This window comes from Uranotaenia lowii, chromosome 1, assembly GCF_029784155.1.
Source record: "Uranotaenia lowii strain MFRU-FL chromosome 1, ASM2978415v1, whole genome shotgun sequence".
NCBI lineage: Eukaryota > Metazoa > Arthropoda > Insecta > Diptera > Culicidae > Uranotaenia > Uranotaenia lowii.
In genome coordinates, this window is record NC_073691.1 from 12,899,900 (window position 1) to 12,924,825 (window position 24,926).

A 24,926-nucleotide genomic window follows, 5' to 3' on the forward strand; every position below is an offset into this window, starting at 1 on the left:
ACAAGGACAAGGATATCCCCGTAAAGGAGAAGGAAGTTCACCGAAAAATTTGGCAAAAAGCTGATGGTGTGGTTGGCAATTTGCGAATGCGTCAAAATATCTAGCCCGTACGTCACATCGGAAACAATGAACACTAAGGTGGCCCAAAATTGTACTATTTCTGGGATTTTAGGCTCAAGCTTCAAATGATAGCTTAGGGTGTAAGAAACCATATTTTATATGGCGGCGACTCAGAAAAATGATGTTTAGGGGTCGCACTGGTTCGATTTTTGGAAAAAGGCCATTTTTTCGACATTTTGTCCTAATAACATTTTCAGATCTTGAAAAGGTATCAAACATGTGTCTCTAATATTTTTTAAATTTTCTTTATAATGTAAGATTTAAACAAAAAATTTATTGGGAATGTTTTGGACTCTCAATTTGTATGTTTGATTTTTTAAATTACGCAATACTATGGATTTTTTTTTGGGAAAAAAAATTTACAATTCACAAAAAAGTGTACTTTGGAATAACATTTTCAATTAACATTGGATTCAAAAAATGAGCAACGTTATGATGTGCAACTTTGCAGAAGAAAGTGTACAGCTATTACTTGTCGTTAAAAAGTTATTCAAGTTTTTCTGAGTGAAAAAGTCACAAATTTCAAAGAATTGCTCTATATTATGATGTGGATGAGTTTCGAGCAATCTAAACTTCTGATATCAAACTTTTTCATCCTTTTATCGATCCTTCAATCAGCAGAAACAACCATGACTAGTTTCTAAATTTTTATTTTAAATTTATTTAGTGATTGTAGCCATAACACATTCAACAAACCGTCACCCAGGTATGGGTAACACGACCTTCAATCAATAAAAAAATCTAAAAACTTGGAATGGTTCTTTCTGGCGATTGAAGGATCGATAAAAGGATGAAAAAATTTGATATCAGGAGTTTATTTGGTTCTTAGATTGCTCGAAACTCATCCACATCATAATATAAAGCAATTCTTAGCAAAAATTTGAAAATTGTGACTTTTTTCCACAGTGAACTTTGAATTACTTTAAAACGACAAATCATAGCTATATACTTTCTTCTGCAAAGTTGCATATCATAACATCGCGCATCTTTTGAATTCAATATTGATTAAAAATCTTAATCCAAGTACACTTTTTGTTGATTTTAATTATTTTTTTTTACAATAGATCATAGTATTGCGTAATTAAAAAAAATGATACATACAAATTAAGAGTCCAAAACAATCCCAATAAATTTTTAGTTTAAATCTTACATTATAAAGAAAATTTAAAAAATATTAGAGACACATGTTTGATACCTTTTCAAGATCTGAAAATGTTATTAGGACAAAATGTCGAAAAAATGTCCTTTTTCCAAAAATCGAACCAGTGCGACCCCTAAACATCATTTTTCTGAGTCGCCGCCATATAAAATATGGTTTCTTACACCCTAAGCTATCATTTGAAGCTTGAGCCCCCAAAATCCCAGACATAGTACAATTTTGGGCCACCCTAATGAACACCCAAAGCTATATCAAGGAATGCCTCCAGAAGCGTTTATTGCCGATGGCTCTATTTGGCATCATGTCATTACGCCAAAGACACACTAGGGTGGTACAAAAGCCAATACGTTTTGTGCCAAAAAACATGAATCCGAAGAATTTTCTCTATAAAATCTTAAAAAAATAGGAAAAATGATTTGATATTTATAGGGAAGGTCGTTTATCATGTTTCGCATCCGCTGCAATAGATAACTCATTTTTTTTCAATTTCGCTTTCAGTTCGGTCTGGTCGAATCCCGACCATATGTTGCCCACAAAAAACTACTCGACAGATCGTCACAAAATTTTGCACATGTAAACTAAAAATTTCATGAATTTTCATCCTTCTGTTTAAAAGTTATTCACAATTGAAAATGTTGCATGTTTTTCGAATACAGTCCTCATCCAAACCGCTTTTCTACTTCAAATAGTGTTCTCAATTCTGCTGAAATTTGTATTGCTGTAAAAGTAGTTATCTCGACTCACTGTTTGTTGATTCTTATCTCAAGCTGCCTATCATACCGTTCGATTTCAAGTAGATAATATATTGAGCTGTCCTCTCAACACGCTAAATTATTCACTTGATAAGATACAAAGCTGTCCTCTCAATGCGCTGTTCAATTTCAAGTTGTTCTCTCACCTCACTTGAAATTCGTATCAAGCAGCCATTTTGACTTGCTTTTTGTTGTTCTTATCTCAGACAGTCCTCTCAACTGGCTTGATTTAAATAAGATGAGATTCCCTAAAATGTCTCTTCGAGGCGCTTTCCACTTTCCAGTTGTCTTCTGAACTCACTTGAAAATCACTTCAAAATTTCCTCAATCTGTAAACTAATCTTCTTTAATTCCCGTAGCACTACATTTTAACTGCAGTTCGAACCAATTTTTCAATCAAAATCATCGACCACTTTTTTATCCAGGGGTGGATTCATGATGTTTTTTTTCTTTATGCCCGAGCGATATAAATTTTTTTTTATCGTGTACCATTCATTACATTTTTACTCTACCAGGTTCGTTTATTTTTAAATTTTGATTTCGATTTTTTCAATTTATAACTTTGATTTTCCCCGAAAATATTTAAGTTTAATATTTTGAGTGATTAAAAAAATTGAAGGTCTTTTACGCGACCCCGACCAGAAAAATCGAAAATTATGGTGATTTTTTCCCGAAAAAATTTTCAAGTTTAAAATTTTGAGTGATTTTAATAATTAAAGGCTTTTTACGCAACCCCCGACCAAAAAAAAAACGAAATTAATATTTACTCCCCGAAAAATTTTCAAGTTTAAAATTTTGAGTGATTAAAAAAATTCAAGATGTTTTACGAGACCCCCGACCAGAATAAAATCGAAAAAACTGATTTCGGGAAAAACTCAAGTTTAACATTTTGAGTGATTAAAAAAATTCAAAGTTTTTTAACGCGACCGCCGACCAGAAAAAATCAAAAAGATTGATTTTTCCCAAAAATTGTTCAAGTTTAAAACTTTCAGTGCTTCAAAAATTCAAGGTTTTTTACGTGAGCTCCGACCGGAAAAAATAAAAAAAAAAGATTTTTTCCGAAATGTTTTTAAGTTTGAAATTTTGAGTGATTTAAAAACTCAAGGTTTTTACGAGACCCCTGATCAGAATTAAAACGAATAAACTGATTTTTTTCCCGAAAAACTCAAGTTTAAAATTTTGAGTGATTAAAAAAAAAATCAAGGTTTTTTAACGCGACCAGAAAAAATCGAGAAAAATTATTTTTTCCGAAAAATTTTCAAGTTTAAAATTTTGAGTGATTTAAAAAACTCACGGTTTTTTAACGCGGCCTTAAACCAGAAAAAAACGAAAAAAAATATTTTTTTTTTCGGTAAATTTTCAAGTTGAAAATTTTAAGTGATTCAAAAATTGAAGGTCTTTTACGCGACCAGAAAAAATAGATAAAAAAATATTTTTTTCGAAAAATTTTCAAGTTCAAAATTGGAGTGATTTAAAAAAATTCAAGGTTTTTTTACGCGACCTCCGACCAGAATAAAAATGTAAAACACTGATTCTTTCTCGTAAAACCCAAGTTTAAAATTTTGAGTGATTCAATAAATTCAAGGTTTTTTACGCGACCCCCGACCAGGAAAAAATCGAAAAGATTGTTTTTTTCCCCAAAAATTGTTCAAGTTTAAAACTTTCAGTGCTTCAAAAAGTTCAAGGTTCTTTACGCGACCCCCAACAGAAAAATACCGGAAAAAGTGTTTTTTCTTGAAAAATTTTCAATTTTAAAATTTTGAGTGATTTAAAAAATGTACAGACCCGTTCGCAGGAATCAATACCTGGTGATCTACACTTGGTCGGGGGGACTACATCCTGTGTCACTAGACTGGCTCACTTGCCGTCTGACTGCCGTCCACGCTCGTGTCGAATGACCTTACATGATGTCTCGGTATAATCCATTCACACAAGACCTTTTTCCAGCTATCCAGCGATCTGGAAAGGAGTCGCATAAAAAACTGCAACATGTAAATCATGGTAAATTACTTATTGGGTATTTTCTGTAAAAGTTCAGTAGAAGCCATTTAGAGTGTATTGTTTGAGCTGTATTTCATTGCTGCCCGCCTGTTTCCAAATATTGAAGGAAAACGGTAAAAAATACAGAAACAACATGCAATGAAAAAGCCTCCAAAACTGCTCGTTTTTTAGTATTTGGAAAAAAAAACTAAATAAAAGAAAATAAGGAAAGTCAGAAGTACTCGTTTGGATGCTTAAGTCACTTCCAATAAGTTGGAAGCTTCCTGTGTAGAAATGTTTAAAGATAATTACAAAGAATCAACTAAAAATCTTACCTTCTAATTGCTCCCTTGTTATAAAACTCCATTTGTACCTCTCCCATGCTGCTAATGAATCCAAGCTCATTATAAATCTACCGTATTCCGTGCCACGTGTACGCGCCCCCAACCCCACTAGTAGGTAAGCAGCGTTGTAGCAGTTTGCGGATTATAATTATAATGCTGCTAAAAATACCCCCGGAACGAAAATAATGATGACGATCGCATCGCATCGCAAGACACCCGACCGAACACACCCTTACACGGGACACCGGAATCTCCATCCATAACACCATATCGAAAAAATGCTGCGCTGGCTGACTGACTGGATGCTTGACTAACTAACGAAGAACGAGCGTAGTACATCCAATCTGAACGAACGTAGGTTCCGATAACAGATGAACACAACAATGCCCACCCACCCACATCCTCAATACATCAACGGGCAAGTTAAGGTAGGTTCTTTGTTGTCTTAGCCTTCCTAGAAATAATTCAAAACATAACAAAAAAAAAACCTAAACAAAACCGACCAAGGGGGTGGAAATCGTTCCTCCCCCAGATTTGTAGTAAGCATTCGGTCTAACCTGTTGCTGTTCGGCTGTTCCGGATTTTTTTCTGCCGAATTTCAATCCCAAAACAACAGCTGTTAACGAGGATGCTCAGCTGATTGGGGCGAAGCTTCCCGAAGAGTTGCGAAGAATCCCGAAGCGGCCTCTACTGTTTTGGAGCGCTCTCTCCGGATGGGAGTTTTCGAGAACTCTCTCTTGTTTAAAATTTCCGCCAACAGAACGGCAGCGAATCAAAAACCAAACATCACTTTCCCTCCAGAGCTAGTATCGGGAGTAAAGTTGGTCGATTCGAAGGGTTGCCCGTACGTGCGATTTTTTTCGGTTTCCAAAATTGTGGAGCACAACAAAAAAAGGCTCCAAACGGGATGGCAGCTGAAAGCATTTAGTGGGGAAGCCGGAATTTCCCAGCAACAACACGAGCAAGGACCTTCCTGTGGTTCAGTTCATTCTTGGTGATGATGGGGGCAATGTGCTACGGATTTCTGAGGGGTCTCGTCATTCACGGTTCGACTGCGATCGGGTTTGGATGTGCCACTAGATTCGGTCCCTAAGGCGGTCTTTTGTGATCAGTGCTGTTCCTATCGGTGAGGGGGGATGATTTCATTGAAAGTTGATCGAAAAAGGTTCTCTTTTCATCGATGTGGAATGTTGCGAATCATCGGATTTAAGAAGGATGTCTAAAGTTTAGAAAAGGATCCTAGTAATATTCCTATCGAATGTTATTAAATTGTGGGATTCAGGAATAAATTGGATAAACCAAAACGAGTGAAACACAAAACAAAGAAAAAAGTCTTAAAAACCCATCAAATCCTTACCAAAATCAGAACCTTCTGCATTCCGGTTTCTGATTTACGACCTGTCAGTTTTGCTAATCCAAAGCAAAGCAGGAAAAACCAAGAAAAACAAAAACGGAGCTTCAGAATTAATGAAAATCGTGTAAATCCTTCATTTTTACCGGCAAACGGAGAATGGCGAATGCGCTAGTCGGTCTGTGAGTGAGTCAGTGAGTGAATCGAAAATCATCTTTCGTTTGGTCGGTTTTTTTTCCAGATTTTTCCCTTTTCCGCTCCATTTGAAGTGAAGCCAATTTGGTTCAATTCTGTATACTTTTTTTTTTTTTTTTTGGACTTCAACATCGAATGCCGGCTCGGAGTGATGCAAAGTTGGTGAAACGATTTTTCTGCTGTTGGCTGTTACTGTTGTTGTTGTTTCATTTTTCCTTCCCCCCTTTTTCTTAAAACATAACTCTATAGACTGGATAGCGGATTACAGAGTGTGTGTCTCTCTCCTGAAGACGACCGGGCAAACCTACATTTCATCGGAGTGTGATCGGTGGTGATGTCATCCATGGTGCCGGTGGCTCCAGAGAGCGTGGTAGTGAATGCGAGCAGATGGGGATGTAATATTATCTAGCTTGAAGATACTACTACTGTCGAGTGCTAGCGAAAAGAATTTAAATCCAGTGCAAGTGTGAGTAGGGGAATGTTGAAAACAAGATAAAATCAAAACGGATGAGTTTTATCAAGAAATTTGTGAAGGTATTAAAAAATGCTTAATAAGTGTTTCCATGCAAATTAAAAACAAATTTCGACGAATCGTGCAGTCAACGGTGAACAATTTTGATCGAACATAAAGTGGAAGTGAAGGTATGAATATTTTTAAATATCCCATTGATTAAAAAAGAATTAATTTCTACTGTTCGTATTGTTTATAAATTTGTTTTGAAGAACATTTTGAATCATCGAAATCTTTATTTTTTTAAAAAGTTTTTAAATTTTGAAAGCTGATAAAACCAGTTTCAATTTTCATCATTTGAATGAATAACCATAACCAAGAAGTTTCCGAATTTCTTGAACTTTTCGATCGATGAGACACATTTAACTCAAAATGTATGAAATGATTAAAATCAATTGTAATTTTGTTTTTTTTTTTAAATTAAAATATCAGTATCTAGGTATAAGTAGAATCCCAAAAATTTCCGACATTCTCTAGGATTTGAATCTTTTAGAAACTCTGAAGGTTGTTTAAATTTTTCATTTAATTTTTTCTTAGTTACTGAAAGTTTGTGATGATAAAAGACATACACCGTCTTGGCCGTTTTAGGCTTTACAGACTGAATAAATAACATGGACAACTTAAGATTAACATTTAACACCCAGTACGGAGATGGGAATCAAACCCATACCATCAGTGGACCAGCGATTACCGTCTTACCACGCTTACCACTCGACCACCGAGACGTACCAATCTAATCTAATCTAGAAAATTTTAGAATTAAGAAAATTTGGGTTTTAGGTTCTTATTTTTTTATTTCATCCAAAGCTTAAATGGATCAGGGTCTGTTTTTCAAGAATGGGGAAGATTTAACTTTTTCATTTCGATATAAATGTCCATAATTCTGATAAGTTTTTTTAAAATTAAGACGTTTCAAAGCATCTTGATTTCACTTAGATTTTCAAACTTTAAATCACTATCATAAGTTATTAATTCTTAATTTTATATTTTACCAAATGTTAAAATTTTTTCCAATTTGACACTCTTTCATTTTTTTCGATCAAAATAAATCTTTTCTTTTACTATTAAATTTGAAATTTATGTAAAGTATTCAAGAAAAAAAGTTCTAACTACGAGGCTTTCATATCTGATGAGTCTTCTGGATTTTTAGGATGTATCCGAATTTTTGAATTCTGTGGGTTGAGATTTACAAAAACTTCACAATCAATCATAACCTTAAAAATAAAAATAAAAACAATATTTAAATATTTATCCTTTTTCTGTAGTGTTCATCTATTAATCGAATATTCGAAATTTAAAAAAAATAGATTGAAATTTTTTACACTTTTTACATTTTGGAATATTTATAATAGAATAATAATAATAATAATAGATTCTGTAATACAACTCTTCCAATGTATAAATAAATATTGGGAATTTGGGGCACCCATTCCAAATTTGAAAAAAGTTTTAAATGATAAAGTAAAGAGTAGCATCGTAGAAATACATCTAGATCAAGGTTACCAGATTGTCCGGTTTAATCTGGGTTTGCCCGGATATTTAATAAAGTATTTGGCAAATCTTACCAAAAAATTGTGCCTCCATTTTTTTAATTAGTTCCTTCAAAACGAAATTTTATAGGCAAGTTTTATAAAAAAAATAATGATTCAAGGTTTTTTGAAGCCTAAAATACGATTTAAAATCTATCGATGAGTTTTGATGAAATATTTTTTTTTTATATTTTTCAATTTTTTTATTTGATTTTTGTTGAGTTATTTCTGAGTTTTGTTAAAAATTGTCCGGATGTTGCCCTGATATTTGGTTGTGAATTTCATGTTTGTTGGGATCCTTCATTCAAGGGTTCAGATCTTGCCTAGATATTAAGGTTTCAAAAGAAACAACGCTTTTTAAACAACGGTATAAATTATAGAAATTTGAAAAGATACGGGAGTTATAAGATTATAACCCTTGATTTTGAACATTAAAACTCATTTTACAACTTTGAATACTTTAAAACAAATTGAACTATGCTTTAAGAAAAATCAAAGGTTCCATTTTGGTGAAATCTTTTTTAACATTTCATCAAAATCTTATACTTGGCAGGATTGGGAAAATTAACAAAAAAAAACTTCTCAATTTTTCTCAGAAGTCAAAACTACTCGCGATTTCCAGGCAAGTTGATCGATGTGTTAAAACCTGTATTTTAAAATATTTTGTTTATTTCCTGAGTTTTCCATAACAGTGCACAAATTTTTTAAATAAATTTTTACCGGTTTTCTGAAATTATTTCGAAAATGAGAGGTGATAGAAAAAAACTAAATGCGTATTTTTAATCAGCGTCATTCAAAATTAGCTCTGAAATTATTTGCACCGCTGAAAAATCTGAATTTTGTTGAATTGTGTATTTGATAAAATTTGCACATTTAACTATAATAACTACATAGTAACCATTTAACCATTTTGAACTCTCACTGGATTTTAAAAATGAAAAGTTTTAAACATGGGCTTGTGTCATCATTATTTTTCTAATAGTTGATTTATTTTCAAGCATATCCTAAGTTAATTATCTTATAATGTGTTCTAATTTTGAAATTTATTGAAATTGAGAACACGTTCCCAAGATGTTGTATAAATAAAAGCCGTTCTACAAATTCGTTATGAAGCTTTTTATAGAATTTATTGTAAGAATTTAATCGACAGTGTTATATGAACCCTCAAAATAACTGCAAAGAAATTGAAAAAAAAAACATTTAAATTTCGGTTTTTTATTTTTTACTATTATTCATAATTTCAAAAGGCGACTTTTTTAGCGAAAACTAAAACGCAGCTGATTGAATAAAATAACAACATGATCATAAAGGTAAGATCCTGTGTAAGAATCTGAAAGTTTTTCAAGATTAAAGAAAGTATAACTAACAACCACTTTCTGGAAGAAACGTCTATTTTAAACGGGTTTTGAAAAATCAGTTCATATGTGTTTTTACGATTGCCATTCGGGTAAAACTATCACTGAGTAAGCATTCGTTGCCGTTTTATGAATGCTTTTATCACTAAGTAAAAATTCATTCGTTGTAGGAATTTGGTTCGACTTGTACATTAGGTATTTAGGGGAATAAGTTCGTTGTGTTTTTAGATATTGTAGTATTCACACCGGAACTATTCGGCAAAGATAGATTTAAATCTGCTCTACAAAAATATGCTAATTGGATTTTAATATGACTGTTTTGATTGTGATTGTGATTGAATAAAGCTCCTGGATTTATGGCTGCGACCTTGGTAAAATTGAAAGGCGTCAAAAAAAAAAACCTATTTAATGATAAATTTGGCTTGTTGATGACCAGTCCTGTTGAATTCTGAAAATCTGAAATAACGAGATGCCGTGATGAGGCCAAGTATTTTTTTAAAAATTTAATATATGCAATCAAAAGATGGCTTTCTAAGGCCAAGTCCCCCTAGAATGATGAGTAATAAAGATAAAAGATGGCTTGCGAGTGAAAAGTTCCCAACAATTATGAATATTTTAGTGAAAAATGGCTTGCTAAGGACAAGCCCTGAAGGATAATTAGCTGAGGACTAGTCCCCTATTTAATGTGCATGTTTCATTAAAAATATAGCTTGCAAGAGGCCAAGTCGTCATTGTTTTTGAAAGAAATTCAATAAAAGATGGCTTGCAAGAGGACAAGTCCTGATTGTTTTTAAAATGAAATTAAGTAAAAGATGGCTTGCAAGAAGACAAGTCCCCATTGTTTTGAATGAAAGTAAATAAAAGATGGCTTGCAAGAGGACAAGTCCCCATTGTTTTTGAATCAAAGTAAGTAAAAAATGGCTTGCAAGAGGACAAGATCCCATTGTTTTTTAATTGAAGTAAATACAAGATGGTTTGCAAGAGGACAAGTCCCCATTGTTTAGAATGAAATTAAATCAAAGATGGCTTGCAAGAGGACAAGTTCCCAGTTTTGGGAAAGAAAGTAAGTAAAAGATGGCTTGCAAGAGGGCAAGTCCCAATTGTTTTGAATAGGAGTGAGTAAATAAAAGATGGCTTTCAAGAGGACAAGTCCCCGTTGTTTTATATGAAATTCAATAAAAGATGGCGTGCAAGAGGACAAGTCCCGATTGTTTTTTAAATGAACTTAAATAAAAGATGGCTTGCAAGAGGACAAGACCCCACTGTTTTTGAATCTAAGTAAATAAAAGATGGCTTGCAAGAGGACAAGTCCGCATTGTTTAAAATGAAATTTAATCAAAAATGGCTTGCAAGAGGACAAGTCCCAATTTTTTTGAATAAAATTGTGTAAATAAAATATGGCTTGCAAGAGTACAAGTCCTCATTGTTTTGTATGAAATTCAATAAAAGATGGCTTGCAAGCGGACGAGTCCCCATTGTTTTGAATGAAATTTAATAAAAGATGGCTTGCAAGAGGACAAGTTCCGATTGTTTTTGAATCAAAGTAAATAAAAACTGGCTTGCAAGAGTACAAGTCCCCATTGTTTTGTATGAAATTGAATAAAAAATGGCTTACAAGAGTACAAGTCCCCATTGTTTTGTATGAAATTGAATAAAAAATGGCTTGCAAGAGGACAAGTCCCAATTGTTTTGAATGAAAGCAAAAAAAAAAATGGCTCGCGAGAGGACAAGTCCCCATTGTTTTGAATGAAAGTTAATAAAAAATGGCTTGCAAGAGGACAAGGCCCCATTGTTTATGAATGAAATTAAATAAAAGATGGCTTGCAAGAGGACAAGTCCCCATTGTTTTGAATGAAAGTAAATAAATGATGAGTATGATAAGTAAATGAATATGATTGTGAAAGAAAAAAGTCGTTCACCACAGCTGTTTCAAGGAGTCAATAATTCGTTAACCACCAAAAAAAGCGCGAAGACTTTCACTGACTGAAAATGAGTTTAGCTATTTTGGTTGAAAATTAATAACAGAACAGAAGTGGGTGATGATGTATTCACATTTTTGGAGAAAGTTCGGTAATTACTCGAATGACTTTTTGTGCTTCGGAGGTTTCGAACGAAAAATGTTAAAATAACGAATAGGTTTGTAAGTAGAATGAAATGCATAGACTATGAACCAATCAAATGTCGAAGAGGTAGGACATGTCAGGTCCAAACCCTGCAAACATTAAATCTCATAGATGATACCTAAAATCATTAACACTGCTAATGCGAATCGCGATTCCTATCATATAAGTAAATGATCGTAAAAATGGTTATTTAAAGACGGTATAAATCGGATATTATATAAAGTCCGCCACGTTGGCAAATTTGTCTTCCGCGCGGGTGACAACCAGATTGCTGAAAATCAGATGGTTCATGTTGAAAAATTGTCGTTGGCAACGGTATGCATGTATTGAGAGCAAAACTCTCGCTCTCTCGAATACTTTGAGAATGTACTAATAGGTGTTGAATATCGTCCAATTTGTATAATTCTTATCGCTTAAGCCAGAAGTTAAAAATACGTATTTATATTTCCTCCACTTTGGCAGGTAAATGCTGTTTTTTTCGAGTTTTATGCGATGGTTCTATAATGTATATGAAACGTATAACAAAGTTGGTTGATAAAAATACCTTCAAAAATGTTTGATGGAAAGTGGTACGGTAGGACAAAGGGTAAAAAAGTAGGACATGTTCTACCAAAATAGGAGACGTCCTGTTTCGTTAGAACATGTCCTACTGAACAGGCCTAACAGAAGGCCCAATGCCAACTTGAACTATCGGAGCCCAATTTGATTAAATATTCTTTACTTGTTTCTAAAGGGCGAACACGAAACTATTACGACACATTCAACGGTGCATAACTTTTTTACCATTGGGTAAAAATCAACCAAATTTAGCACACTTTCTCATTGATGTGTATTGTTTACATGCTGTCAAACTCGAAGTCGCGTTTTTGGATTCAACGAAAATGGAGGTGAACCACCGTGAGTCGAGTGAACAAATTCTTTTCAAACTCCTGGAATTTCCTGTCGCACTGGCAGTTGGGAAAAACGTAGAACATTGACCATTCTCCAGAGTGTTGAAGCGGTTCCAGGAGCAGTTGACGTTGGAATGCAAAGAAGAGAGCTGGACTACATACATAAAAGGTACAGAACTTCCCAAACCGCGATGAGCGGCAACAATCGCGGGCTAAAACTCGGGCACGGAAGCTCTAGGAGAAGATGCTGACAAAATATGGCTGCTGTGTGATGGACGACGAAACGTATATAAAAGCCGATTTTAAGCAAATTCCGGGGTTGGAATTTTTCACCTGCAAGAGCAAGTTCGATGTGGACGACAAATTTAAGAAGAAGAAAATGTCGAAATTCGCCTCTAAATATCTCGTTTGGCAGGCCATCTGCTCTTGCGGACTGAGGAGTGAGGCTTTCGTGACAAAGGGTACAGTAAATGGCGAGATCTACAAATCTGAGTGCCTCGAGAAGTGCCTTTTGCCATTCTTGCAGAAGCACGACCATGCTCCGCTATTTTGGTCAGATTTGGCATCTTGCCACTATTCTAAAAGTGTCATGGAGTGGCAAATTCGGTCCATTTTGTTCCAAGGGACATGAACCCGCCAAACTGTCCGGAATAACGCCCGGTGGAGCAGCCGCAATAGTGAAGCGGGAACTTCGGAAGAACAAGAAGACAGTCGAAGACGAGAAGGACATGTTAAGAAAATGAAAAAAAAAAAAACTGAGAAACTGGTACCGGATGACACTGTAAAAACTTTGATGGAGGGCATCAAACGAAAATGCGATCAATTTTAAACTCAAGGTTCCATCGATTAACTGATTATTTGATTTTTGAAGTAAAAATTATAAGAAAATTGGCATGACATTTTCAGTGTCGCAATAATTTTGTGTTCACTTTTTAATCAAATGTTTTGAAGACAACATGTTGTTAGGACTTATAGAAAAAAGTTATCGCAGAGAGAATGATTTTAAGAACATTTCAACTAAATTTGTAGAGCAATCGTTCAAATTAGAGCTAAAAAAATGATTTGCAAGTGATATGAGTTGGAAACGAGCAAAGCAAAAAATAGTGTAGAGTGATTGCAGTCGTGCCATCATATTTTGCCTTTTTTCTACATTTGCATCTCAATTTTGATCACTTCAAGCCATACTGAATTTGTTTTCATAAAACATTTGTTTTGTTTTGAAAATGATCTGAGCAGGTGTAAGATGTTCCCCATTTTATATTCTCACTAGCAGACCCGGTAAACTTCGTCTTACCATGTTCAATTTGGCGTCCATTTTCTATTTTTCCTAGTTTTCTTTACATTTTCCTTCTTTCCCTTTACTTGAATCGTCCCGCTCAATTCTATCAAAATTCAACCAAAGAATTTAAACTCAACGGGTCTTTTAAAATCCAATTTTTGTAACTTGTTAAATTAATAAATGTATGTTGATAATATGTATCTTTCATTTGCTGTATTCCATTCAGTAGATTTATTTTGTTTTGTTATATTGTTTTTAATATCGGGACAATTTTTGGAGTATTTGCCGAATTTTTTGGCCTAATGCAGCGCTTTCAGCTCCCAATAAGCTTTGGATGGTGTATTTTATAGAGCTGTAGAAATGAAACACATAAGAAAAGATTTTATACTAACCATTTTCAAACAGCTTATTATTCACCATCCTCATGCTTCGAAGCAGTTTGAATTAAAATCCATATTTTCACCAAATCATTTCCAAAAAGTTTCGCCTGATACTTAAGTTATAGACTTTACACATTTCAACTTAAAGAGTTCCCAACAGCACTTGTCATGGCATTAAATCTGGTGATTTTGTGTATTGCTAATTCCTTTTTTTTTTTATTCAAGCAAAAAATGCAAATTAATTCCTTTGAACTTTAACCCAATGAATCTAAGAAACGATTGGTTTTGAAAAGAGGAAAACATACATTTAGATATATTCACTCATTATTTTAAAGATTTTAATTCAAGCAGTTCTGATTTCTAAATTTCCTGAACATTGTTGGTGGTGATCTGCGATTTCATTTAGGATTACGTTATATTTTTAAGATTTAATAACATTTAATTGATAAGCAGATTTTTTTTTTAATTTAATAGATTGAAAATAAATAATCTATTCAGGCAACGATAGTATCATGAGTTCATTTTTTTTTCCTGAAAATTATCATAGAAACAAAACCTTAATAAAAATTATGTGTCTTTTTTACTTTAAATCTTAATTTTCAAAAATGAAACACCGGTCAAATCCTAACGAATATCACCACAGTTCAACTTTCATATGCTTTGGAAAAAGTAATATTTTCAAAAAAAAAAATAGTTATGTTGACAAAAAGAAATATCGAAGTATATATTTGTCCCATTTATTGGGGCAAGTGAAAGCACATAGGTCTTTTTAGATGCGTCAGTGAAAAGACTTTAAAATTAATTTAATACTTGTTCTTGTTTGTCTGTTTTATCAACTTTCATTGCTATATCCTAAGTTTTTCTCCGGAATAAATTAATGCTTGGTACTTCAATTTCACTAAATGCTGTTCAACCAAAAGACCTTGATTTACAAAGACCTTTATAATAATTTTGAATATCAGCTTCAGATTCAACACTCGGGATATCCTTTCTGGCCATTTTGAAGATAAAATTCTTAGATTGTAGATGTTTCAAAGCTAAATTGCGCGTTTTCACTTATTCCACCTAAGAAATTACAGGAATTAATATTATTTTGAACACTATCAGGTCATATTAAAAGTTCATCATAAAAATCTGCTGCCCTTGGAATATCAATAACAAAAAAACTTTTCAACAAAAAAGTGAATCGAAAGTCTCTTCTATATAGCCAAAATATGTTAAACAAAAACACACTTTTCATGTTAAGTTTTTACTTGAATTGTGTGTAAACAAACAGTAAACGTGTACACAGTTTTGGTGAATGATTTAAAAAAAAAGTTAAGTTTATTTAATCAAAAATTTTTTTGGGCCCAACAATATTTAGATAAAGAAATTATGTATAAATTTTTTGTAAAAGTTGATAGTTTGCTTAATTAGTTTGATAGTTGATAGTTAGAAATTCTTCCAGAAAATGCATATCCTCACTTTTTGTTATTAAAAAGTAGATTATTTTATTGATAACTTCAATTTACGTTTGCAAAAAATCAAATAGTTCATTCGGCCTTTTAAAACTTCAATTCTATCTAATATATTTCAAAGAACAGACTCTTGTTGAGAGGACGAATGGCCAAGTTGGTTAAAATCCTCTAGAATTAAACAAATTAGAAGAGAATAGACTCTTGTTCAGTTAATGTGTCTAGCATTCTAGGCGTATTGGATTATACGAAATTGAATGTAAAGCTTCCCAATTTCTTATTTTCAAACGTCCTCAAAGTGTCATAACATTATTTCATATTTATCTTTACCAAGTTCATATTTTTTGGCAACAATTTACTACTTAAATTAACACGAATTAAAAATGGTTTTGATATTTGAAATCGTTTATATGGTTTTGATTCGATCGATAAAATATCAATCCGTGTCACATCTAGGCGTCATTTATTACCATGTGCTGTGTACAAATAAAATAAGCAAGAAAAAAACACACATCTAGGTTGCATATCGCCCTCACGTGCATAAGAAATATAGGTACTTGGTTGAGAAATAGGCGCCTAATTATTAAATTTTTCCAGCGATCAATGAACAGTATGCTTTGGTTACTATTATCTTGCAACGACGTTTGCTAGCGACGCCTCGCCCATTGAGACGAAAAAAAACCCCTCGAAGAAATGAAAATCTTTAAAAATGGATGCCTGACTTTTCAATTTCAGATTTTGGCAAAACAAATATTATATGTTTTATTCGATCAGCAAAATGTCAAGCTGAGTCACATCTTGGCGTAATTCATAACCATGTGCTGTAGAAATGAGCTAGGAATCAAGAACAAAAAAATCACATCAAGGCTTCATATAGCCATCCCTTGCATTGAAAATATGCTTGGTTGAGAAATACGCGCCAAAATATTCTCACTGATCAGTATGCTATGCCATGGTTACTATCTTCTAACGACGTCTGCTCGCGACGCCTCGACCTTGGAGACGAAAAACAAACCGCCCAAAGGAAAAAAAAAAATCTCGAAAAAATGGAAGCCATGACTTTCATTTTATTCATATTAATACAAATTTAATGATTGCGGACAATTGATGCGACTTTTTGTTATTTTTATGCGATATAAACCGATTCGCATGGCTACAGAATATTCTAAAAATAATTTCATTCAAATCGTTTGGGCCATTTCGGAGGAGTAGTACTACAAACACCGTTACAAGAGAATTTTATATAATAGATAATTTTGTTTTGTTTATTCGATATGCGTCTCTCATTAAATACTTGAAAAAATGTCTCGAATCTTTAAGTACCTACATTGCTTGTAAGAAGAGTTCGCATTTAAATAATAATTGTCTGTGGAAACAGGCTAGAACTCAACTACAACTGTGTTTTCGAAAAAAAGATCCTCCAAATTACAGGAGAAATGAAGTGCTGCAAGATTCGGTTAGCTGACTCCCCGTGGCCCAGGAAAATTCCTGTTTTTTTACAGTTCAAGAGCCATTTTGAGCCATTTTCCTGTAATTAAAAGGATCATGATCCAGAGCAAAATAATTGCAATCTTAGCCCCGAACTTTCCCGGATTTATTCACTTTATTAGGCAAAATAAAACAAACAAAAACAAATTGTGTTGTAAAGATTTGTATTTATGCGTCTAAAACGAAATTTTTTGAGCAAGTTTTATGAAAATAACGATGAGAAGTTTTTTGGGAACAGTCCGGTCCGGTTCGGTTACCTGGATTTATTCTTTTTATTTGGATGTTGCATTTTTTTTTATATATTCCTCCAAAACGAAATTTGTTGGGCAAGTATTCCAAAAATAACCATGAAAGGTTTTTTGGAAGCCCAAAAATCCGTCGATGAGTTTTGATAAAAAAAACTTTTTTAAATTTTTTTTCTTGATGTTTGTTGAATGATTTCTGGGTTTTGACAAAATTAGCCTGGATATTGCCCGGATTTTTGGTCGTCAGATTTTTAAAGTTTGGCCGTTGCTTAAGATGGCTGCATCGTCAACGAGGATACTACAATACCAGAAGAGCCTAGAGGTAAGACATTACTCAGAGGCCTAGTCAGTTGTTCTGGAGAAATGGACCCGCCTGTGACAATCATAAATGCAGTCAAAGCAGATCGCTGACGGACGAACAATCAAGAATATTTAACTTTAAAAATCTTAGTTCAAATTTGGCATGAATATAAGGACAAACATGCATGAAATCAGGGAAAAGCAACATTTAGACTGCTTATTCGTACAATTTTTATGTTACTTGAATTTTACTAATATCATACCTCTGGTTTTGAGGGTCTCGAACACAAATCATCGTAACTTTGTATCGATATCATTTCGAAGAAAATTTTCAACTTTTCTGCTTCATTAGCCGAGTTTGATTTTCTGTCAACTCCACAGCCAATCGGAAAACCAGTTAACGCAGCGCTATTTTCACGCCAGCATTGGATCAGTTCTGAAGGTGACAAGCTGACGAAGCACTTGAGCTGCTCATCCCACGATTTAAACTTTGACTTTGATACGGCGAAGTCACGCACGTGTATCACACCTACAACAACCAGAATACATTCTGCCTTTAACTCTAGATGCTCTTTGGCCTCAAATGAGGGGACAAATCGAATGAACTCACGCTTTCCCGTTAACCTTGACCGGTAGTATTTTGTCAACATTTGAAATAAACATTCAAATTGAATTGTCAACCAAAATTTAAAAATTTGTCAAAATTGTCAAAGTTTTTAATGTCAAAATTTTCAAAGTTGTCAAAGTTGTCGAAATTGTCAAAATTGTAAAAACTTTCAAAATTGTCAAAATTGTCAAAATTGTCAAAATTGTCAAAATTGTCAAAATTGTCAAAATTGTCAAAATTGTCAAAATTGTCAAAATTGTCAAAATTGTCAAAATTGTCAAAATTGTCAAAATTGTCAAAATTGTCAAAATTGTCAAAATTGTCAAAATTGTCAAAATTGTCAAAATTGTCAAAATTGTCAAAATTGTCAAAATTGTCAAAATTGTCAAAATTGTCAAAATTGTCAAAATTGTCAAAATTGTCAAAATTGTCAAAATTGTCAAAATTGTCAAAATTGTCAAAATTGTCAAAATTGTCAAAATTGTCAAAATTGTCAAAATTGTCAAAATTGTCAAAATTGTTAAAATTGTCAAAATTGTCAAAATTGTCAAAATTGTCAAAATTGTCAATATTATCAACATTGTCAAAATTGTCAAAATTGTCAAAATTGTCAAAATTGTCAAAATTGTCAAAATTGTCAAAATTGTCAAAATTGTCAAAATTGTCAAAATTGTCAAAATTGTCAAAATTGTCAAAATTGTCAAAATTGTCAAAATTGTCAAAATTGTCAAAATTGTCAAAATTGTCAAAATTGTCAAAATTGTCAAAATTGTCAAAATTGTCAAAATTGTCAAAATTGTCAAAATTGTCAAAATTGTCAAAATTGTCAAAATTGTCAAAATTGTCAAAATTGTCAAAATTGTCAAAATTGTCAAAATTGTCAAAATTGTCAAAATTGTCAAAATTGTCAAAATTGTCAAAATTGTCAAAATTGTCAAAATTGTCAAAATTGTCAAAATTGTCAAAATTGTCAAAATTGTCAAAATTGTCAAAATTGTCAAAATTGTCAAAATTGTCAAAATTGTCAAAATTGTCAAAATTGTCAAAATTGTCAAAATTGTCAAAATTGTCAAAATTGTCAAAATTGTCAAAATTGTCAAAATTGTCAAAATTGTCAAAATTGTCAAAATTGTCAAAATTGTCAAAATTGTCAAAATTGTCAAAATTGTCAAAATTGTCAAAATTGTCAAAATTGTCAAAATTGTCAAAATTGTCAAAATTGTCAAAATTGTCAAAATTGTCAAAATTGTCAAAATTGTCAAAATTGTCAAAATTGTCAAAATTGTCAAAATTGTCAAAATTGTCAAAATTGTCAATATTATCAACATTGTCAAAATTGTCAAAATTGTCAAAATTGTCAAAATTGTCAAAATTGTCAAAATTGTCAAAATTGTCAAAATTGTCAAAATTGTCAAAATTGTCAAAATTGTCAAAATTGTCAAAATTGTCAAAATTGTCAAAATTGTCAAAATTGTCAAAATTGTCAACATTGTCAAAATTGTCAAAATTGTCAAAATTGTCAAAATTGTCAAAATTGTCAAAATTGTCAAAATTGTCAAAATTGTCAAAATTGTCAAAATTGTCAAAATTGTCAAAATTGTCAAAATTGTCAAAATTGTCAAAATTGTCAAAATTGTCAAAATTGTCAAAATTGTCAAAATTGTCAAAATTGTCAAAATTGTCAAAATTGTCAAAATTGTCAAAATTGTCAAAATTGTCAAAATTGTCAAAATTGTCAAAATTGTCAAAATTGTCGAAATTGTCAAAATTGCCAAAATTGTCAAAATTGTCAAAATTGTCAAAATTGTCAAAATAGTCAAAATTATCAAAATTGTCAAAATTGTCATAATTTTCAAAATTGTCAAAACTGTCAAAATTGTTAAAATTGTCAAAATCCTCAAAATTTTCAAAATTGTTTAAATTGTCAAAATTATCAGAATTATCGAAATTGTGAAAATTTGTCTTTGATTTTGAGAAGAAATAACTTGAATGCATTTAACTTTCCTTCCAAAAGTCGATCCTCAAAAAGCACACCGACCTTCGCCAGGACGTCGTAAATTTGTTGAACGGACCAAAGCTGATGATGGCGATGCTAATCGAACGTTTTAAAGTTTCGATTTCCGTCAAATTATGGAGCTATTTTCAATCAATCGCGAAAGTAACTATGAATGGGGTGTACTGTTTCACTGTTTATTCAAAAGTTATGTGGGTGTAGGTGGATCGGAGATGAATCTGCTGCTACATCCAGCCAGAACCAGACCAATCCATCGACCGTCAGTTCCTGACATGGGTAACAAACAGTCAATGGGGAGGAAGGACTTCGGGCCAGGGGAAAACTGCCGCTGATTGATGGCTGGTACCTCATTTCTGTACCAGGACCTAGTCGAACCGAACAACAGTCATATGGTGAGTTTGGGATCCCGATGGGGATCTCACGTGTGCGGGACACGTGCTCTCGGGATCCATCCATGTTATTTTATTTTCTTCTTCTGCATTTTCTTCTCGTGGGTCATGTTGTATTCTTGTTCGTTCATAGTTGGAGCAACGCGATGCTGGTTTAGTCTGGTCCGGAACACAAGGAATCCGCAGAGTTTTGTCGGAAATGTTCCTCGGTTGTTGCCAGGTTGGATGTTAAGATGATGGCTGTTGCTTTGTTTTAAGGAACAAATGAAGAAATATGGGCTCCCTCCGGTGGATTTGGCCGACGGTGTTCATACGATATGGGAATTTAAGACCTGGCCATGGCAGCAGCAACGGCCTAACATCCTTACACATTAAAACGGGACGGCTGCTGTTTGTTATGATGATTATGATTGATGTACATTTTGCAAGCCACATGGTTGAAGATTGAATATTATTGCGACGCCCAGCTCAGCTCAGCCCAAATTCAGGCACAAGCTCGCTTCGAAATTTTATGACCCATGCGAGTTGGGTTATTGTGTTCCCTGGAATTCTCCCGGCCATAAATCACACAAACGAACATTCCCAAATCCCATCCAGATTACATGATGGAATTTCAATTGCCATTATGTCGAAAAAATACGAACTCATAAAACTATATGCGAGTTTGGAATATTAAATTTTGATAATTTTGACAATTTTGACAATTTTGACAATTTTGACAATTTTGACAATTTTGACAATTTTGACAATTTTGACAATTTTGACAATTTTGACAATTTTGACAATTTTGACAATTTTGACAATTTTGACAATTTTGAAAATTTTGACAATTTTGACAATTTTGACAATTTTGACAATTTTGACAATTTTGACAATTTTGACAATTTTGACAGTTTTGACAATTTTGACAATTTTATTAAGCCATATATGACAATATATTAAGCATTGACCAAGTTTTTACACGTTTATTTTTAAACTTGAAAATTAAAAACCTTTTGAAGGTTTTTAAATGTTTTAAATTAATAAAATTATAACGTAAATTTTCGTAGTTTAAGCATTTATTCATACCAACTTTTTGCTGAAAACTTCTAAAAGTAGTTATTCATACCAGTTGAACCTTGAAAATTCGAAGTTCTTTCAGCTTTCTTCAGTACTCCGATCCGGACAAAAAGACGACCGTTGACCGTTGAGTGGAAAAATAAATAGAAAAGGAAATTCCACTTCGCAACCTCGTCAATTTATTTACTGCCTTATGAAAGGTCCATATTTCATTCAGCGAGAAAGACGCCGTCAATTTGCAAATTTCGTTCCATTTTTCCTCTTTCCTCCGTTATTATGATCCATGGTTTTTGCACTACCCCCCACCACTTTTTTCCTCTCCAAGAGCCTGGAGCCGAAGTTGATCTATTGGGATTTTCCGGCCGACTGATAGACTGTCTCTAGCACGTTTAGTAAAGGACCCAAAATGGATGGGGATGGGAAAATGGTGGAAAAACGAAGGAATAAAATGAAACGAAAAAATGTAATAAAAGCGTTCCCTGTCCCCGAAAATCCATTTGAGATAATCCTCGATGCTGTCCGTTTGGGCGTCTGTTCGTCCGAAGTTTGTTTCAAACGAAGCGGAGAGTCATTTTCATTTAATAATATTTCTTGTTGAAGCATTTCTCCTTTTTTTCTGCTGACGCTTTCCACAAAAGGGACCAATGAACCATTTTCGGGCTTTCATTGAAATTAATGGCAGTTATTGGACCGAGTTGAAGTCTTTCCTCTCTGAACCAATAGATGTCCGGAAAAGCCGCAAAATTGGCGAAATTAAAAATCCGTCCGTTGTTGAAAATGGCAGAAACGAAAGTTGTCAGAAGCTTCTTGACAACAATATCGTTTAAAAAAGTCTCACAAAATTGATACTTTTTGGAAATGAAAAAGTATGTTACATTCTTGTTAACCTCTTTTTTAGAAATCTTTTTAAACTTGAATACTTTAACCCCATGCCATGCAAAGTAAATTCGAATTAGTACAGTTTATTGGAAAATTCTCTGGCAACAATTTTGTAGGACGTTAAAAAGCGATTGCAAGCTTGTTGAAATTTTTCTACTCAATTTTTCACGGTCGCCATAGAAGAAAAATACTGCTTACAAATTAGTCAAACGCGTTTTGATTACGCTGTGTGCAATTATTTGTGAATCAAAAATTTGAATTTTTTCAAAGGAAATCCATTATAAAATAATAAGAAAATTGTTCTACTTAACTGTAACTACCCGTTAATAAAAAACATCACAAAACACGCTCTAGGAAGAGATTTACGCCCTGTGCTGAGAATATGTTCATAGTTTCTACTAGCTAAAACATAAATCTCTGAAGACCCAAAAGTCGGTTCCTTTTCTCAACTCACGTTCACTTTGAGCCCAGGGCTAACACCGGTGAGGAGAAATATATCATTATCAAAATAAATTGACGCATACAAGGTTGATTTTCCCGAAAGTCGGCAAATTACTACCTGTCAGGTCTAGCTACGAGATTCTACTAAAGGTAGAACGTTGTTCGTCCTGCTGGGATCCACCTACCCACTCATATTAAAAAGATGTCACAAACTTAAAGTAGTGGGTGGGTGACGACGGGATGTAAAAAGGTAGGTGGGAGTTCACCAGTTCAAAAAGTCTTTGAATATAATTACGGGTTGTTGGTTGCCTGCCTTCGACTGAAAACTCCTGTGAAGGTGTCGCTGTGTGCTGGTTATTGAATGAGCTGTGAGAGCTTCATACTCCTGTTGTGAGACCTGCAGACCTGAACCTGGCCTTGGATGTCAGGGAAAAGTTGACTGGAAACACTTCGAGCTTCGAGCATCGAGCTTTTCGTTCTTTCGGTTCGTTTGCTTGGTACTTGTGGCTGGTTGTCGGTTGGAAAACTTTTTTTCTGCTTCTCTTCTCAAGCAATGTTAGGCATTTCACTGGGGAGGAGCGCAAATTCACACGACGACGACAACATTCTGAATGGGAGGCCAGTTCAGTAATCTCTAAACAGGCATCGTCGTCGGCCGGATTTAAGGTCTCATACATTTCTTGGTTTGGTGGCAGAATACATGGGTGTTAGGGTGACATGATCGACTTTCTAAAACCGACTATATACCTATAGTTAGTTCATTTAGCTTAAAACAAACTTGTGCGAAATTTAATTTCAATCTGACTTGTTTAGGGAGGCTACAAAGAGCTAAAACTTTATAGCTTTTCACTTTCCCTCAAAAATGACGAAAGTTAAAAAAAAACAATTCCGGTAAACAAGACGGCCAGAAGAAGCGCAGATTTGAAATGCTGCTGCTTTGTTTGTTTTGAAATGATTCCAATTCCGGTAAAAAAGGCAGATTGAAGAAGCGCAGATTTCAATGGCAGAAGCTTTGTTTTGGAAAAATTGCCAGTTCCGGTAAACAAGACGTACTGAAGAAGCGCAGATTAGAAAAGCTGCTGCATTGATTGTTTTGAAATTATGCCAATTCTGGTAAATGAGACGGACTGAAGAAGCGCAGATTAGAAAGGCTAGTGCATTGTTTGTATTGAAATAAAGTCGATTCCGGTAAATAAGACGGACTGAAGAATCTCAGATTAGAAAGGTTGCTGTATTGTTTGTTTGAAAATGATGCCCATTTCGGTAAAAAAGACGGACTTAAGATGCGCCAATTTGAAAGACTGATGCTTTGTTTGTTTTGAAATGATGCCAGTTCCGGTAAATAAGACAGACTGAAGAAGCGCAGATTAGACAAGCTCATGCTTTGATTGTTTTGAAATGATGCCAAATCCGGCAAACAAGACGGACTGAAGAAGCGTCGATTTGAAAGACTGGTGCTTTATTTGTTTTGGAATGACTCCAATTTCGGTAAACAAGACGTACTGAAGAAGTGCAGATTAGAAAAGCTGCTGCATTGATTGTTTTGAAATGATGCCAATTCTGGTAAATGAGACGGACTGAAGAAGCGCAGATTAGAAAGGCTAGTGCATTGTTTGTATTGAAATAAAGTCAATTCCGGTAAATAAGACGGACTGAAGAAGCTCATATTAAAAAGGACATACACCGTCTTAGCCGATTTAGGCTTTACAGACTGAACAAATGACATGGACAACTTAAGATTAACATTTAACACCCAGTACCGAGATGGGAATCGAACCCATGCCATCAGTGGACTAGCGATTACCGTCTTACCACGCTAACCACTCGACCACCGAGACGTACAAAGGTTAGAAAGGTTGCTGTATTGTTTGTTTGAAAATGATGCCCATTTCGGTAAAAAAGACGGACTTAAGATGCGCCAATTTGAAAGACTGATGCTTTGTTTGTTTTGAAATGATGCCAGTTCCGGTAAATAAGACAGACTGAAGAAGCGCAGATTAGACAAGCTCATGCTTTGATTGTTTTGAAATGATGCCAAATCCGGCAAACAAGACGGACTGAAGAAGCGTCGATTTGAAAGAC

The 24,926-nt window shown here is 33.8% G+C and overlaps 1 protein-coding gene across 2 annotated transcripts in view; it reads left to right on the forward strand.

The window, feature by feature from the left end:
* The first annotated feature begins 5,178 nt into the window (after positions 1–5,178).
* The window catches only part of LOC129742353 (serine/threonine-protein kinase 32B), a 314,888-nt gene continuing 295,140 nt past the window's right edge, over positions 5,179–24,926 (forward strand). The window contains exons 1-2 of one of the 2 annotated variants that reach the window (XM_055734247.1): positions 5,179–5,900; positions 6,151–6,543. The gene's annotated coding sequence lies outside the window, so the exon portion shown is untranslated. The remainder of the gene's footprint in view (positions 5,901–6,150; positions 6,544–24,926) is intronic. The other variant, XM_055734255.1, reaches the window with a different exon arrangement.